The 16,576-nt window shown below is 39.9% G+C and overlaps 1 long non-coding RNA gene and 1 pseudogene across 1 annotated transcript; one reads left to right on the forward strand and one right to left on the reverse strand.

The window, feature by feature from the left end:
* Positions 1-450: 450 nt before the first annotated feature.
* Positions 451-4,512, forward strand: LOC131335996 (NF-X1-type zinc finger protein NFXL1-like; annotated as a pseudogene).
* Positions 4,513-12,729: 8,217 nt separating this feature from the next.
* LOC131335997 (uncharacterized) lies at positions 12,730-15,235 on the reverse strand. The gene is made up of 2 exons (XR_009202710.1): positions 15,021-15,235; positions 12,730-13,325 (listed from the first exon to the last, which is right to left on the reverse strand). It is a non-coding gene; the product is annotated as an uncharacterized LOC131335997 (long non-coding RNA).
* Between the last annotated feature and the right edge of the window lie 1,341 nt (positions 15,236-16,576).

Raw genomic sequence — 16,576 nt, forward strand, 5'->3', positions numbered from 1 at the left:
TGAAAGATCGAATGAATCTAAACATAAATAATTTGTGTCCTAACACACCAAAAAATATCATTTACACGCAAAATAAAATGGAATATAACAAAGAAATATCATATGCAAACAAGTAGTTATTTAAAATTTTAGAAATAACATTCACGAATTTATTTATTTTTAACTCTAGAACTATTAACAAGCACATATACGTATATTTAGCATGAGGTGTGTGCTGGATACGGGTATTTCGGGACAGGCATCGGGTACAATCCGAATTGCATCCCTACAGTGTTGAGCCGCATACTAGTGTGCGCTACATGTATACACGCGCACGATAAATTAATGTTGTACATTTACGGTGTTTTTACTCGACTTTTCATCACCACCATACATACGCAGTTCAAATCGCTAACAAAGGGGATGGTCGGGGCCCCGAACTTGCCCCCCCCCCCCCCCCCCCCCCCCCCCCCCCCCCCCCCCTCTCCCGTTTAAGTACTGCCCGCACGACGTTTTTCTCAGGCATCGCCTCCTTGCGATTGACAAATCAAGCGTTTTACAGAACCTGAGGGACATAGGTAGTTTTGCATTCCTTCACAGAATACACACACACGAGAGAGAGAGAGAGAGAGAGAGAGAGAGAGAGAGAGAGAGAGAGAGAGAGAGAGAGAATCAGTGGTATTCTCTCGTTCTTTTTGGGAATCGTCGATTTATCATTTGATCAGGTACTTTTTCTATTTGTCTGTTCATTTATTCTATTTCTATATGTTTATGCTATTTCTCTACATCTGTATGAATGAATAGGTGAACGTTTATACAGTGCGAGTAAGTGTTTAGGGTTTGAATTTTGATCTTGTATTTTTATTTTAAAAACATTACTCTCTATGTATGTATTTGTATTGGGAACAGAATTTATCCTCTTCTATGAATCTGCACCTCTTCCTTTAGATTATTTTTTTGAAATTGGTCTTCCTTTCGATTTACAGATGAAGGGAATTGAAGCTAGGGTTTCCTTTTCGTGTAACCATGTTCTTTATATTCATTAAATCAAGCTCGAGCTAGTGGACAGTCATTTGAGTTGGGTGCTGTACTTACGTCTTAGAATCAAAATGAGCTCTCAAGAAAGAAACGATCCAAGGGATAATAACAATAGGTCAAGATTTCCTACCCAAAGTAATCGTCGAGAATGGGTCCCAAAAGGATCCACCACCATTACAACCGCCTCCAGCCCTGCAACGGTTGTGAACTCACTGTCGAGTTTCAACTCTAATCGCAACGGAAATGGTGGGGACTTGAATTCCAAAAGTCTGATCAGTGAGAATTTGGGTCGGCCTTTGTATCAGAGGGGAGGGAAGGCGAGGGGTAGTCATCATCAGAATGAAAAAGGGTCAAAGGGTGTGAATTTGCATAATCAAGAGCAAAAAGTGCCGAAGGATACAAGTTTGCCTCAACTTTTGCAAGAAATTCAGGACAAACTTATGAAGGGCACTGTGGAGTGCATGATTTGTTATGACATGGTGAGGAGGTCTGCGCCCATTTGGTCCTGCTCAAACTGTTATTCCATTTTCCAGTTGAATTGCGTAAAGAAATGGACCCGGGCTCCTACTTCCGTTGATTTGTCAGCTGAGAAGAATCAGGGTTTCAATTGGCGGTGCCTAGGATGTCAGCCTGTGCAGCTTACGGCGACAAAGGAGATTCGGTATCTTTGCTTCTGTGGGAAGAGGCCGGAACCTTCTTCTGATTTATATCTGACACCACATTCCTGTGGAGAACCGTGTGGGAAGCCACTTGAGAAGGATGCTCCCGGTGCTGGAAGGAGTAAAGGGGATGTTTGCCCTCATGTTTGTGTTCTGCAGTGCTATCCTGGTCCATGCCCTCCTTGCAAGGCGTTTGCCTCACCATAGTTGTGCCTCTGCGGGAAAAAGATTGTCTTTACACGATGTTCTGACAGGAGATTTGTTATTACATGTGGTTAGCGGTGCGAAAAGCTCATTGACTGTTGGCGTCACTGTTGTGAACGAGTTTGCCACGTGGGACCATGCGATGTTTGTCAGGTGATGGTCAATGCCTCTTGTTTCTGCAAGAAGAAAATGGAGGTTGTTCTTTGTGGTGAGATTGCCATGAAGAGAGAAGTGAAAGTAGAAGATGGTGTTTTTTCATGCAATTCCATTTGTGGAAAACAACTTAGATGTGGAAATCATGTGTGCAATGAAATTTTCCGTTCTGGTCCATGTGGGGAGTGCAACTTATTGCCAGGAAGGATTAAAGCGTGCTATTGTGGTAAAACAAGCTTACATGAGGTACGGCAGAGCTGTCTAGATCCTATACCAACCTGTTCCCAGGTCTGTGGCAAAACTCTCCTCTGTGGGTTGCATCAATGTAAAGAGAAGTGCCATGCTGGGATCTATGCACCTTGTACAGTTTTTGTCACCCAAAAATGCCGTTGCAGATCAACTTCTCAAACAGTGGAATGCCACAAAACAGTGATGGAAGTGGAGAAATTTGCATGTGACAAACCTTGTGGGCAGAAGAAGAACTGTGGGAGGCACCGGTGCAGTGACAAATGCTGCCCGCTTTCTAATTCCAGCATTTCTCTCTCTGGCGATTGGGACCCCCACGTATGCCCAATGCCCTGTGGGAAGAAGTTAAGGTGTGGGTAGCATGCTTGCGAATCTCTTTGTCACAGTGGGCACTGCCCTCCGTGTCTTGAAACAATCTTCACTGATTTGACTTGCGCATGTGGGAGAACTTCAATTCCTCCTCCACAGTCTTGTGGTACACCTCCTCCATCCTGCCAGTATTCATGCTCCATTTCTCAGCCTTATGGCCATTCATCTTCTCACAGCTGCCACTTTGGAGATTGCCCTCCTTGTTCAGTTCCTGTGGCAAAGGAGTGCAGTGGTGGACATGTGGTTATCAGAAACATACCATGCGGGTCAAAGGATATCAGATGTAATGAACTATGCGGCAAGACCAGGCAATGTGGGAGGCATGCATGTGCAAGAACTTGTCACCCTCCACTTTATGATTCTTCTTGCAAACCTAGTTTTTGTAGTTTGAAGGCCTCCTGCATGCAGACGTGTGGCGCTCCCAGGAGAGATTGCAGACATACATGTACTGCTCTTTGTCACCCTTCCTCTCCATGTCCTGATGTAAGATGTGAATTTCAGGTCACAATAACATGTTCTTGTGACCGAATAACTTCTACTGTTCCTTGTGATGCTGGGGGCAACATTGGTGGGCCTAACATAGATACCATTTTTGAAGCTTCTGTAATGCAAAAATTGCCTGTACCACTTCAACCTGTTGAAGGAAATGGGAAGAAGATACCACTTGGACAGAGGAAGCTTACCTGTGATGATGAATGTGCTAAGACAGAGCATACCCGGGTTCTTGCTTATGCTTTTGGTGTCACCACCCAAAAGTTAGATGCGCTTCATTTTGGTGAAAATTCTGTCATTTCTGAAGTTCTTGCTGATCTGCTTCAACGGGACCCCAAGTGGGTTTTGTCTGTGGAAGAAAGGTGCAAGTTCTTGGTCCTTGGCAGGGTCAGAGGAGGAAGTGGTGCTTTCCAGGTTCATGTATTTTGTCCGATGTTGAAGGAGAAGAGAGATGCGCTGAGGCTAATAACAGAGAGGTGGAAACTTTCAGTTAATGCTGCTGGGTGGGAGCCAAAGCGTTTCATTGTGGTACATGTTACACCAAAGTCCAAAGCCCCAGCTCGTGTGCTTGGTGCCAAAGGTTCTAGCCCTGTGAATATGCTGCATGCGCTGGTTTTTGATCCTTCGACAGATATGGATCCCAAGCTTGTTGTCGCTCTGTTCGATTTGCCGAAGGATGCTGATATTAGCGCGTTGGTCCTTAGGTTTGGTGGTGAATGTGAGTTAGTGTGGTTGAATGACAAGAATGCACTTGCTGTTTTTAGTGAGCCTGCACGGGCATCAACTGCTATGAGGAGATTAGAGTAAGGCTCTGTGTACTACGGTGCTGTTGTGGTTCCTTAAAATGGTGGGGCGTCAACGGCGTCATCCGGTGCTAACAGTTGGGGAGGCACAGGACTGGCCAAAGATGGAGGGCCGTCTTCCATCTCTTTGAAAGGGAATCCATGGATGAAAGTTGTGGTGCAGGATCACAAGTTGGGCGAGAGTTCATGGGGTAGTGGGGAGTGGTTTGGTGATTCTGCCAAAATAGAGCCATCCTTGTGGAAGGGGAGGGATGCTCCAATTGCAACTTCAGCAAACCTGTGGAGTGTTCTTGACTCTGCAACCACTGTGAGTTCCTCATATGCATCTGCTGGAATTGAAGATCCAGAAAAATTGACAGTAACTCAAATGGTTTCAGACTTCGAACCATAAACAAGCTGTTCAAATATGACAGGGCAGCAAGAAAGCAACCTTGAGGAGATGTCTAATGTAGATGACTGGGAGAAGGCATATGAGTTAAAAGGGAATGGGCAAGGCAATTGATGGTTTTCTATCTAATCATGTATTTGCATGGGGAGAACTAAAATTGATACCTTTTTTTGAGTAGCAGAAGTAAAATTCATACTCATGTATCTGGGAGAAGTGAATTTATCATCTCCTATGTCTTTTTTGTTTTCTCAATTGCTATGGGATCCAAGTTTGTGGTGTTTTTGGTCAGGTGACCCATGGCTTCACTAGGCTTTAATATTGACCTTTTTAACTTTGATTCTCATGCAATCAAAATGCAGAGAAAACTTCGATTCTCGCTACATTGAAGAGTTCTTGTGCTGTAAAAAGTTGAGTTATTTTTCTTCTTCTTTTCCTGACGGTCAGGGGTGCCCAATCTAGCCTATGTGCACCTCAATTAAGTGATCCAGGCAAAAGTAGGCCATCCACACCGAAATTAGAGGATTCAAAAGAATTTACTTCTTGTAGGTTGATTCTTGGCATCGAACCCTAGTAAAAAAAAGAACAACTTCATTGTAGTGGTTATAGACGAAACACATTCATTATGGTTCAATTTAGTAAAGGACGGGCGCGACGTAAAAAAGAACTTGCACAAGGCATTGGGTCTAGGGAGCATATTGCTGCCTTCTCTCTTTTAATTTTCTAGAAGGATATTTATAGTGCCCATTTTCTGGAAGGATGTCCACCTCTATAGTGCCCCGTATTGATTAAGCAAGGTATAACCAAAAATCAACCGATAGTTAGATGAATTTGTAAGTGTGCTCGTTAATAAGAAGGGTAAAGTTTACAAATGGTCCCTTTAGTTTTAGTTTGTATGAATTCTCATTTTCATCTCTCATAATAATTGCGTCAATTTTAAACCTATTGTTTACATTCCATCTCAATTTTGTCCTTCTTGTTGACGCCGTTTATAAAACAAATGGAATTGAAGAGAAAAATTGTCATTTCTTCTCATAGAGGGACAAATTTGAGATTTTATGTAAACTAGGGACAAAATTTATATGAATATGATAAAAGCTTTAAATTTTTCAACATATTTTTGGTTATTCAATAAAAATATGGGGTGAGAAACATAGGCGGTGGCTATTCGCAACCCTTTATTTTCTCCATTAGCCCGTTAAAAATTTTCAACTAATTACAACATAAACCCCCCCCCCCCCCCCCCCCCCCCCCCCCCCAAATACGAAATGACCAAATGACCTACTTGCCCTTATACTTATACATGAAATGACCTACATGCCCTTATGACCAAAACCCCTAAATTATCTTCCTCCCCTTCCCCCCTGAAATTCATCAGTTACGTTTGAAAAGAAAAAAAACCGGTCAACTGGTTCTTGTCTTCGTCTTCTCTTTTCTCCAAAACCCATCCCTCTTTCTTCTTTCATCTTCATCCTCTCTCTTCTCCTCTCTCTCAAGTTTGTTCATCATTTCAATCTCAATGGAGGCCAGGAACCAAATATTGTATCAATGGAAGGTTCCAGTACTTCCATTGAAAAAAAAGATATGATAAGCACTCAATAATGCATATTCTTGGTGCTTAAGTCCTCTAGTATGTTGTGTTTGTACATATATGTTGTCGTTTTTATGCGATATTGCACATACGGTTTGTCTGAGGATGTTTAAGGTAAAACGTGCAAATAAGGTGTGTTTGAGCACCAAGGGATGTATCGGGGTGCAGCCAAGTGCCCGCCAGTACCCATTTCTTTGCTAGCGGAACCTAACGGTACCTCAAGAAGCCCTGGAGGCCACTCGGTGGTCAAGAATGGCGAGGGGCGTGCCAAAGCTTAGCAAACAATGCAAATGCATCGAGGATGGCCCTCGAGGGTATCCAAGAGACCAAGGCCACATGGCACACCTCCGTCAAGTCCCGTTGATCGAGTATCGAAGTATCGGAGAGACGTCGGGACACCACAAGGCCTGAAGTGCCAAGCTGTTCAGTTCTGCAGTTTTTGCACAGAGGTACCAATACCTCATTTTTTAGGTATTGGTACCATCATGCCGAATTGGAAGACAGTTCAGTTGGTACCAATACCTCATTTTTTAGGTATTGGTACCAAAGCCCTTAGTACAGATTTTTATTAACTTTTTCAACTTTCCATATAAAGCCCTTAGTACAGATTTTTATTAACTTTTTCAACTTTCCATATATGGAAAGTTTTTACTTCTAGAATGTTTTTGGGATATTTTGGAGACCTTTTGGTCCATTTTATGGCTGATTTGTAAGGCATATAAATTGCTTTGTAAGCCATTATTGGAGGGGATGTAATCTTTCAAACTTTAAGTCTTTTGAATTCCTAGAAGGGAAAATTACCGATAAGAGGAGTTGACCAGCCTTATTCACCAACTCATGGACTCCACTCTCCAAATCACGAACCTGATGACACAAGGAAAAATATTCACCAACACATGGTGTGAGAAGTTGAATTGACAATTGTACCCTTCCATATATCAGTAAAAAACCCTAACACCCATTTTCCTCCCAAATCCCCAATGTCTCCTGGGAATCTCCTCTCACCGACTCTCCCATCTCTCTCTCTCTCTCTCTCTCTCTCTCTCTAGAACGGTTCCCCCCCCCCCACCCCAAGAACGGTTCTTGTTAGCGATTTGCAGTCAGATGGACCGGTGGTAGACGATTTGGAGAAGCGGTGGAGGGAATAAAGAGTTGCGGAGTTGGACGTATTGGGTCGACGATTAAGCTTGGTTCTCGAGCATTCCCTTCGAAAGCAATGAATAGAACTAGTTTTGTACATGGAATCGGCATAGCATCTTGTTTTCTTTGGTTTTTTAAACTTGTTCAATATTTTTCCAGATGACTATTTGAAGTACTGCTCCCAACTGTTTATCTTCTTCTATGTTCCTCTCTCTCTCTCTGAAAAGGTAAACCCCCCAACAAATGGGGGTAAATAAACTCGACCGTCGACGGCGGGACCAACAATTTCTTAGTACTTTTGCGCGGGCCGATTGTCCTCCTTACGGGTGAGATTTCGACACCCTTATGCCTACTGGATGGTTTTGTAATTGAAGAATCCCCATTGATTATCTTGGTAAATATCATCTGCTTTCTTGATTTTCTTGTTTGGTTTATGAGAAAATGGAAGAAAATAAAGCAAGAAATGCATCTTGGATCTTGTTTCTTTTTTGGGTACAGTGATACTTATTTTTTGTGTTTGATTTTTGTGCATCGTGTCATAGGTTTTTTTTTTCTGGAGTAATATAGATTTGAATGCTTTGCTCTATAGCTGAAGATCGAAGCTTATTCGCTAGGAAAATTTTCCAGTAATGTCAGATTAAAACAAGTCTTGAATAGTTGGTGAAACTTTGTTAGGTTTTAACAAGTATGTCTCTCTTGGACAAATGATCAATTCAGATTCTCATTATTATCTTGTGAAGAAAAGCAGTGTATAACTTTAAAACCATAATAATTGCTGTTTTCTTGAGCTCCGTCCATTTAGTTTTTTGTTTTGCTATCATCATTTTGACACTACCGATGTCATCCTTGCACAAAGTTTAATTTCTCCTTTAATTCTCTCGTTAGCGCATCCATTCGGTATTTGCCGTTTTGAAATTTTTGCCTAGGTGGCTCAGATATTATTTGTTTGGGTTATGCAGCTTCGTGGGTGTGGTGTTCTCGTGATGTTAATACATAAATGGAGAGCTGATTTCCAAAGAGAAAATGACTCTGTTGTTGATAGTGTTTGACCCAGGTTCAAGTTTCTTTTCTTTCTTGGGTTAGTCTGTAGAAGTAAGAAACTTTGATTAGCTAACCTAATTCTAACATGAATACCTAATTGAGCTAGTGTTATTTATGGTTCTTGTATTTCTATACATCTTCATATTTGAGCTAGTTGTGCATTCTTCGAGTCTTCTTTTAGATGGTGTATTTTTTCTTTGCCCTTGTCTTCTAACTTCAATATTGTTACAACTAGGAACACTCACACAACTCTCTAGCCTCATTGGAAGGTACTATCTTCAAATCCTTTAGCAAAAAGGAAAGCCACAACATCTGGCATTTGGTTTTGTTGCTTGGCAATATTTCGACATTGAAGGGACAAAGAAGGGTCTGCTTACAGCAAAGAAAAAAATGTTCACTTGCATGTTAACTTCAGACTATACTTCCATATGAAAGAGAACACTGGAAAATCAAAACACATGTCTTTGTAAATTGCTCAACTAACACTCGTTTACATGCAGATACACCCCTTACGAATTCGAAAGAGTGAATTAATTTTGCACCTTATGATGCCATAATTTGAAGTTTCTGTGCAAGGGGAGGCATAATGGAATGGTCTTGGCCGAAACTTAGTGCATTAGGTACGACACTTACAGTCTTTAAGCCCTATTCACATAATTGTGTTAATCTGAAGTTCTTATTGGCAAGATTTCTTGAGGAGGGGATGATGTTTAAAGTTGACATTAGAATGTTTTTGCCAGTGGTCTATACTTGCTATCTATCCAAGGCTGAAGGCATGCTCTCCATGTCAAAAGGCCTTAGAAGTTAGAATAATTGTGCAGTTTGAGTTTGTATATCTCTTTATGCAATGTCCTACACTTGACTGGGCTGGTCCTGCTCTTGGAGTTTTTCTTGGTTACTAGGGTGAGGCTTTTTTCTTGGTTACTAAGTTTGTATATCTCTTTATGCAAGGAAGCTCTTTATGGATTACGATGATCATTTTCTCAAGGATATCCAGGTCAAGGTACCTATTTCTACCCTTCCTTATTTGCAAAAAGACAAGCATAGACTTGCTGAGATTGAGTTTGGTATACTACAATAGTTGTTAAAAGGCATAGAATATGGAGATGTGACTGATTTTCTCCTTAATTTTCCTGGTGTTTTATTCTTTCCTAAAAGTCGATTCAATATCTTACAAAGTATTCTTTTGTACTTGGAGGATGATATACAACTTCAAGGATTTGGTTCTCTGGTATATATGTTTAGTTGTTGGTGTTAGGAATCTACTTAAATTCTTGGCAACGACAATAGAACTCCTTAAATTTGCTTTTCTGCATGAGTGAGTGTTTCTTATTATATATCCTTGTTTGACAATTCAGGTAGCGAAGGATGAAGATAATGAGTGCGGGGAGAATTAAGATAGTGATCACGGAGAGGATTTCGTGGGTGTTACATTTTTTTAGCTTCAATGACTTGTAACGGTTGATCGACTATTTCTCTTCGTCTTAGTTGTACCTTAGTAGGATTTGCAGGATCGATCTTGTATTTATAAATTCGATCCAATTATTTGTATGCTTAAATTGGCAATTTGATATGTTTAAGAAGTTGAGTTCTTAGTTTTGGATGCTTGGTGAATAGTATGGAATTGAATTAGCATCTAGCTGGTAAAAATTTTTTTTAAAAGAATTTTCTTTTGGGGCATGTAGAAGTGCCCTATTAAGAAATTTATGGAGGCAGATCATCAATGAAACTATTGTAGTACCTTAAAATGTCCCTATAGATGATTAACTATGGTTAACCATTAACGATGAAAATGCTGTAGCAGCTCCATGAAGTGCCTTAATACATATGTTTATATGGTAGTTTTGTGTCCCTCTTTAAGCACTTCTTATGGCTCCTGAAAGTGACCCCTAAACCTATTGCTACACTGATACACACGACATTTTATCAAAATGCCCCGATAGTTAAAATGCCCCATAAAGTAAGTTTATAGGGCATTTTCAACTGCCCCAAAAGCTCGTTTCTGTTGTAGTGCCACTTGCCAAAAAATATGACGTGTTCTTTATACAATAAATATGTGGTCCATACAGACATAAGGTGTAGTCTTTTTGTAATATGGACTTGGTCTTGATCTTGAAAGAACCACCAACTTTCCATGCTTACCACTTGCCAAAAAATATGACGCGCTCTTTATACAATAAACATGTGGTCTATGTAGACATAGGGTGTAGTCTTTTTGCAATATGGACTTGGTCTTGATCTTGAAAGAACCACGAACTTTCCACGCTTAGCACTTGCCCAAAATATATGACGTGCTCTTTATACAATAAATATGTGGTCCATACAGACATAAGGTGTAGTCTACACACGACATTTTATCAAAATGCCCCGATAGTTAAAATGCCCCATAAAGTAAGTTTATAGGGCATTTTCAACTGCCCCAAAAGCTCGTTTCTGTTGTAGTGCCACTTGCCAAAAAATATGACGTGTTCTTTATACAATAAATATGTGGTCCATACAGACATAAGGTGTAGTCTTTTTGTAATATGGACTTGGTCTTGATCTTGAAAGAACCACCAACTTTCCATGCTTACCACTTGCCAAAAAATATGACGCGCTCTTTATACAATAAACATGTGGTCTATATAGACATAGGGTGTAGTCTTTTTGCAATATGGACTTGGTCTTGATCTTGAAAGAACCACGAACTTTCCACGCTTAGCACTTGCCCAAAATATATGACGTGCTCTTTATACAATAAACATGTGGTCCATACAGACATAGGGTGTAGTCTTTCGGCAATATAGACTTGGTCTTGGTCTTGGTCTTGAAAGAACCACCACGCTTACCACTTGCCCAAAAATATGACGTGTTCTTTATACAATAAACATATGGTCCATGCAAACATAGTGTGTAGTCTTTTAGCAATATAGATTTGGTCTTGGTCTTGAAAGAACCACCATTTCACACTTACCACTTGCCCAAAAATATGACGTGCTCTTTATACAATTAACATGTGGTCCATACAGACATAGGGCGTAAGTCTTTTTGCAATATGGACTTGGTCATGGTCTTGAAAGAACCACCAACTTTCCACGCTTAGCACTTACCCGAAAATATGACATGTTCTTTATACAATAAACTTGTGGTCGATACAGACATATATTGTAGTCTTTTAGCAATATAGACTTGGTCTTGGTCTTGGTCTTTGTTTTGAAAGAACCACCAACTTTTCACGTTTACCACTTGTCCAAAAATTTGATGTGCTCTTTATACAATAAACATGTGGTCTATAGAGACATAGGCTATAGTCTTTTAGCAATATAGACTTGGTCTTGGTGTTGAAAGAACCACCAACTTTCCGTGGCTTTCTTGTGCACTTCCGGACATTAAGGACCCCGTGCGTCCAACATTCATTCTGGCATCTCACCTTTCAGTGATCTGTGGCTTTCTTGTGCATTTCCGGGCATTATGGACCCTGTGCGTCCAATATTCATTCCGACATCTCACCTTTCGGTAGATCCATGGCTTTCATTCCGACATCTCACCTTTCGGTAGATCCGTGGCTTTTTTATTACCATTCAATTATCCACCATGCCACTCATATAATGTCACATATTCTCATTGAGCAAGTAATTTCATTATCCAACATTTCTCCACTTCCCGACATGTCAATCAATCCTATAAGACCTCAATCTCATGGAAATAAGTCGAAACAATCAAAGCCTAAGCGGACAATTCATTTCACTATTCATATTCCATTTTATTCCCAAACCTTTCCTTGAAATCCATATATCCTACCACATCATCATATCTCAAATGAAAACATCAACTTTTATCCTTACTAGTTCTCTTTAACCAACACTTAGTCACCTGGATCAACTCATCGTATCCCCTCATATCCAATTGGCGAAATTAATCATTTACATTCGACCATATCCAATTAAACAACATGAATTCAAGGACGACCCTTAAACCATTGAAAAGTAGACTTCTCCTTCTTCTTCGATCCGAAGGTCATACATCAAAAAGAAACGGAGTTCGGGTAACCTTACTACGGCCTTGCGATTATGGCTCAACGTAACCTTAAAACTGGTGCAAAGGCAGAATTTAGGTCAACTTTGGATGCAAATCTGTTATCGCTCAGACATACCCATGATGCATGGGATGTATCGTTGGAAAGCTCTATGTGTTTAGTTTCTAACAAAACAAACGGTGCGTCATTTCGAGTCCCGAGCTAGGAGTTATGGCCATTTTACCAAAGTTCGCCGGTGCTGTCAGATTCTACGCGGGAATAAGTAAAATTGATTGAAAAATCATAACTCTTCCAACTTAAACCCAAAAATGTTGAAACCAACGCCAAAAGTGGCACCACTACAAGCCCTACACTCAGTAAAAATCTCAGGTTTAGGAACGTGAGGAAATTAACCCAACCCGCCAAAGAAAGACATGTTTGCAACTATTTTCAAACTAGTTAACCAACCCAACTTTAGAAATTCACCAAAAATTGTATACTTACCCGAGCACTTGATTCCAACGCCAATCCCTTCTTAACTTAAACATATAGCTCGTGTAAAAGACCCAAAGTCACCCAAAATGTTCAACATGCCCAGAACGTTAACAGAGGACAGCTACGCATAGATTCTCACATTCAGGAAACAGCCGCTATTCAAAATGTTACAAAAAGAATTGTACATTCAATTCAACAAAGGGGAACAAAACAGAAAACCTCGCAAAATAATTTTTTCCAAAGGTTGGCTCTCAGTGATGATGTTACCTTTTCCAGGGTTGCAAGACTACAAAGAAATTTTACGTCTGCCACAATCAGACAACATGCAATGCTATCTTAAATTTGAACACAAAATACTAGAAAGAATAGCATTGTACATCATTTGCATTCATTCTCCTTCAGGAACATACACCATCTTCTACATTAATAATAAAAGAAGCTGCTTCTAACTCGTTTGTCGATGGCGCCGGGGCTGGAGTGTGTGGCATCACTATCCTGATTAGCTTCTTGCTCTTCCCAGTCTTTGTTATGCTCCCTCTTACTACCCTTAACTCCAATCTCTACTAGCCTTCCTTCTATGTCTGGTTGTTGCTTGATGTTGCTGAGAATATCAGCCAAACTGATATAAGGCATTCCTGAAACCAATTACCACTGAATGGAGAGATAGCTGAACAACTCCTCACTTGTACTTGATTCTTTGATGGTTAAACAACGCAATGTCGGTACATTCAGCAACCTGAAAATAAACCAGCAGTGATTTTGAATGAAATTCATGGCTATTGGCTAATAATAATTTGATTTCTTTGTACTAAAGAGAATGAGATTTGATTTGACAAAACATTGGGTTAGAAGTGTACTATTAAAATGCAGACTCTCTTGAATTGGGGACCTAAATGCTTGAATAAAATGTTCAAATCCATAAGACAAAACCGAGACAACAAGATATCCATGTCTGTTATAGTGAAGCATAGAAAAAATCAAATTACTTTCTTTCATAAAAAGCCTAGGACAGTAAATGGAACCCGAGCGACTTGAGCCCAAGTGCTCAACTCATATTGTGCCCATTTGGGAACAATTTGTTACCTAAACAAGCAAAGTCCATATTTCAAGCCATTTAAATATTTTAGCCCAATGGTTTCATTATCTTTTCCAACAGAGTATGCATCTCGCACCAGCATTTCATCAAACATGTTACTTGCGGCATGCCGGCGTGGCATTCGACATAAGCAAGAGTGGCACAACTAATTTTGTAAGGTCACTCGCACCAAAAATCTTGAGTATTCATTGCATGAACCACTAGAACAGCATAGATATAAGGCATGCAGACTCTCAGATTCCGAAGTCGGCACTAATGAGTAATGAAACCATACGTGATTAGTGGTGTAATCTGCTCTGGAAAAGCTTAGCTTTGAGGAATCAACCTTTAGTAAGTTTTGAGAAATGAAACTAGGATACTTGACACTTTTTGAGTAAATTAAGGTCTTATCCACTCCTTACCCAAATTTGAGTAAAAATTTGGGAAAAAACCTAATGTGGTATCACTCCTTCCAGTGACAAACCTTTGTTTTACCCAAATCTGTTTAAAACAAAAGTTTTCGTCCAAAACTTTCCCACTTTCTTCCCTCCACTTCATTCCCCTCCATAGTGTTGCCTTTACCAAAAAAATTCCCTCTGTTCCCACTTTCTTCCCGCCAAAGAGTATACTCTTCTCTACATTACTTTCAGCAAGAAACCATTATTCCATCAAGTCCATTCAAAGGGGCATCAAATAAAATGGAACTTTCACAGACAGAGTATACTCTTTTTTCATCGTCATCCTCCTCCTCTTCTGATGGTGATGAGGATAAAGCCTCTCTTGTTGCTCTTGAAAATTGGGCTGGGCATTGAAAATTGCAGAGAATTCAATTGAATGGCAAAAGTGTAAATAGTAGTGAGCAAAAAAGAGCCATTTCAAATTTGGTACAAGATTTGGTTCAGTATCAAGTTTGAGGAAAAATTTGAGTAAAATCCAAATTTGGTATAAGTTTGAGTAAGGAGTGGAGCTTCAATTCTGGTGGTTTTTCTTCAAATTTGGGTTTGAGTAAGGATTTGAGTAAGAAGTGGAGATGCTCTAAGCAAACAAACCTCAATGCATTCAAGTATTCAACACTAGCCCTTACAGAATCAAATCAATCGGGACACAGCTGGGAAACGAAAAAAAAGCAGACACAAGCAGCTAATAAAAGCCAACAGAACTACAACACAACCCAGCCAAGAGCAAAGATAAAAATACTCAAGGGGGCTCCCCATTCAGTAACAATCAACCCGCTACAATTAGTTTAGGATAATTGATACTTCTAATCCCCCAATATTCACAAGAAAATTGAGAGACAGGAAAATCAAGAGAGAGAGAGAGAGGGTTCTACGCATATCAAGAATTTATTCAACTTACCTGACGGCGATGAGTCAGAATTGATTATGATGAAGCATGGACAATTAACGGACTCGAGCTAGTGAGGGAGACAATTAGGGGATGAAAGTTGGAGAGCAAGGTCGGGGCGTCGTGGTAGGGGCAACTCTTGCGCGGATGGGGAGCCCAGAAACCCTAGAGGGAGGAAGGATAGAGTTACGTTGTACTGGAGAGAGAGAAGGGAGCAATGTGGAGGGGGGGGGGGGGGGGGGGGATACGACTTGTCTAATAAGGGTAGAATGGTCCATTCCGGACATGGTTACCATGTATTGGTGAATAAAATATAAGATACCATGTATTTGTAATTTGAAGATTTGAGACCATGAAAGTGGTGATAAAGCCTTGCCTGCTCCGCCTGCCGGTAATTTTCCCTTCCTAGAACTCCATTGGTAAGTTTTCAAGTTTTTCTCACTTGTTTTCTTCAAGAACACTAGCAAGCAATTAAGTTACGTTAATTTATCGTGTATTAAAGTTGTTCATGTGGTTTGGATCTTCTATAAAATCAAGTTTATTTTCGTGTTTATCGGTGAATCATGTTTTCTATGCTTATGATTTCACAAGGGAGTTTACGACGGAGATTGTGAGTGTTTTCAAACAGGTAGATGATTATTGGTTCTTTTGATCTTTGATACCTTCTTTTGTATATCCATAAAAATACAAATTAGCATTTCAAAAATCTCTATTTTAAAAGAGGATTTATTATAGATGAAAAGAGGATAACTGTTTGAGATCTTGCATGAATTAGAGTATAGAAGAGCTGTGAATTTTTTTTCCTCTTTAATATGTAATTAACCACATCATTTTTGCACTCGTTATATTACGTTTGAATTTGCAAGTCCATTGTTATGCATTTGTACAACAAACAGATTTTCTAACAAAACAATAAGAGATCATTTGCAAGTCCATTGTTATGCATTTGTACAACAAACAGATTTTCTAACAAAACAATAAGAGATCGATGTAGACTGAATTTTAGGGACTAGATTTTGTTGGTGTCGGCGTCCAAAAAACACATGCAACCACAATTTACATCATAAACCAAACAAAATATGTCGGACATCATAGCCCAACATTTTTAAATATCAAATATCTGACGTCCATAAACATCCACAGATAGAAAGCTTTTCCGTCAGCTAACCAAAATATACAACCATTGACTGTCTAACATCATAAACCCAAGCTTTACCCTCAGCCTGAAGCTATAGAGCTCGGGAAGGATAATACCACAAATTAATTATCCGAAATAATCAGCATAATTAGGTGCTTCAAACTTTATCTACTAAGAGCCCTAATTGTGTCCACCTAGTCGATGGGTGAAAGAGTTTGGGTTCGGATCGTACACTTTGCAGAACGTTCCTGAATTTTAAGCAAATCAATCTGTCGGCCTACAAATTGATTTACCTTAACAGCTAATCAGAGTTTCCAGAAACTCAGGCAGGCAAATCGATCTGTCGGCCTACAGATTGATATACCTTATAAGTTGGATTTTGGGCCATTGGGCTTTTTGACTTTTCTAAGGGGCTACAAAGGCTCACAAA

The sequence above is a fragment of the Rhododendron vialii genome, chromosome 8a (genome assembly GCF_030253575.1).
Source record: "Rhododendron vialii isolate Sample 1 chromosome 8a, ASM3025357v1".
NCBI lineage: Eukaryota > Viridiplantae > Streptophyta > Magnoliopsida > Ericales > Ericaceae > Rhododendron > Rhododendron vialii.